The sequence below is a fragment of the Budorcas taxicolor genome, chromosome 6 (assembly GCF_023091745.1).
Source record: "Budorcas taxicolor isolate Tak-1 chromosome 6, Takin1.1, whole genome shotgun sequence".
NCBI classification, from domain to species: domain Eukaryota; kingdom Metazoa; phylum Chordata; class Mammalia; order Artiodactyla; family Bovidae; genus Budorcas; species Budorcas taxicolor.
In genome coordinates, this window is record NC_068915.1 from 104,689,972 (window position 1) to 104,692,634 (window position 2,663).

The window sequence follows — 2,663 nt, forward strand, 5'->3', positions numbered from 1 at the left end:
AGGGTGGCTGCTCCCCGCCAGCCAGGCTCCGTGCCCCGTGTGCAGGAGCAGAGGGCAGGGCTCAGCAGGGAAGCTGGACAGAGAGGCTGGAGGGCGGACCAGAGCGCGTCGGCCTACGGGGTACAGCCGGGAAGGAGGTGGACTGGGACACCAGGGGTGAGGCACTGTGAGACGAGCTCACCAACGGGCTGGAGGTCCTGGTGGGCATGAAGGGCTGTTGCTGGGGCTGGCATACTAGGGAGGCGCTAGAAAGAGGTGGTGGGGAAGAGAATGGGAACAAGCGAGGAGGCCCAGGGAGATGACCACCTATATGTGACTAGGGCTTCCCCGATAGCTCAGTGGTAAATAATCCGCCTGCCATACAGGAGACGCAGGAGATGGGGGTTCGATCACTGGGTTGGGAAGATCCCCTGGAGGAGGGCACGGCAACCCACTCCAGTATTCTTGCCTGGAGAATCCCCATGGACAGAGGAGCCTGGCGGGCTGCAGTCCATGGGGTTGCAAAGAGTTGGACACGACTGAGTATGCTCACACATTCGCACCAGAGGTCAAGTTTCAAGCTCACAGCCAGGCACGCCCCCCGCAAGGAGACCCGAGGTCTCAGCCTTACCAGCTGCATGTCCTCGTGCAGGTCGCCAACCTCTCACAACCTCAGGCTCGCCCATCCTGAGGGCAGGGATGACGTGTGCTGCTCCAGCCTTGTGGGACGGCGGTGCCCGTCATGCTGGGGAGCGCCAGGAGCTGAACCTGTACCTGTCTTCAAGGCTGACTTCCTTGAAGTGTTTCCATGGAAATCCTCATCTAACCTATGTTTCTCTCTCAATGGTTGTCTTCTATTTCCAAGCCAGCGCTGATGACGCCAGGATTTGGAGGTGTCCTCACGAGCCCTAGTCCTTTGCGCGAGCAGCTCTAGAGGCCAGTGACTCCGCTGTCCACACGTGTAACTAGTTTCACACACTTGCTCTCGCTTGGAAGCTCCGTAGACAGCGCTACAAGGCAACTCACCCTGCAGGGGCCAGCGCAGCTCTGCCGGGCGGCTGAGAGGAAGGACACATTCAGAAGCTGTCAGCAGCCAGGCCCTGGGCAGGTGTTTTCAAGTGGATGAGATCATTTGAGCCCTGTAAGACTACCGAAAGCTACTCACCTCGAGCTACAGAGAAGTGGGAGAAGGCAGTGGCAACCCGCTCCAGTGTTCTTGCCTGGAGAATCCCATGGGCAGAGGAGCCTGGCGGGCTACAGTCCATGCGGTTGCAAGAATCGGACACGACTTAGTGACTAAACCACCACAGAAAAGTGAACCCACAGAAGGTTCTGGGAGGTTGAGGAGCTTGCCCATGACCTGACCGGGATGTGGCAGCCAGGACCCAGGCTCTGATCGGCGGGTTCCTGAAGCCACTGTCCAGGACGACGGAAGAACGGAAACCTGTATTCATCCCCAGGGTGAGCCCTCCTGGGTGCTTTTACTTTTGGCTGCACCAGCTCTTTGTCGCTGTACACGGGCATTCTCTAGTTGCGGCAAGTGGGAGCTGCTCTCTAGTCGCGGCGTGTGGGCCTCTCATTGCAGCGGCTTCTCTTGTTGCAGAGTATGGGCTTCAGTAATGGCGGCTGAGGGCTCAGCTGCATGGGGATCCTCCCAGACCAGGGATCAAGTCCATGTCCCCTGCACTGGCAGGTGGATCCTTAACCACTGGACCCTTTAACAAACCCTTTAACAACAACAAAAAAAGCCTTTTTCTTTTTTCAAGCGTTCATTTATCTGGCTCTGTCAGGTCTTTGTCACGGCATGCGGAATCAGGGTGTATGGCTTTTCTCTGGTTGCAGCAGGCAAGCTCTCTAGCTGTGGGGCACAGGCTCTGTAGTTTGGCTTAGTTGCCCTGAGGCATGTGGGATCTTAGTTTAGAGACCAGGTATCCAACCTGTGTCCCCTGCATTGGAAGGTGAATTCTTAACCACTGGACCGCCAGGGAAATCCTGATGTTTATTTTTATACCACTATTGGAGAAGGCAATGGCAACCCACTCCAGTACTCTTGCCTGGAAAATCCCATGGATGGAGGAGCCTGGTAGGCTGCAGTCCATGGGGTCGCTAAGAGTCGGACACGACTGAGTGACTTCACTTTCACTTTTCACTTTCATGCATTGGAGGAGGAAATGGCAACCCACTCCAGTGTTCTTGCCTGGAGAATCCCAAGGACGGGGGAGCCTGGTGGGCTGCCGTCTATGGGGTCGCACAGAGTCGGACGTGACCGAAGCAACGCAGCAGGGTCTTTAGGTTAGGGCTTCCCTGGTGGCTCAGTCAGTAAAGAATCCACCTGCAAAGCAGGAGACCTGGGTTCCATCCCTGGGTGGGGAAGATCCCCTGGAGAAGGCAATGGCAACCCATTCCAATACTCTTGCCTGGTGGCCTACAGTCCATGGGGTCCACAAGGGTCAGACAGGACTTGGCAGCTAAACCGCCACCACCACATGGTCTTTAGGTTAATAAGAATGTTGGAGGAAACACAATATTATGCAGAAAGGCAACTTCCATTTATTCAAATTAAATTATTATATGAGTTCCCTATACAAATAAAATCTTTTTTGTAAATAAAAATACAAAATGCTACAAATTTCAACCATGTAAAAATGCAAAAATAATATTTGGATTATTATAGATGTGTCCTT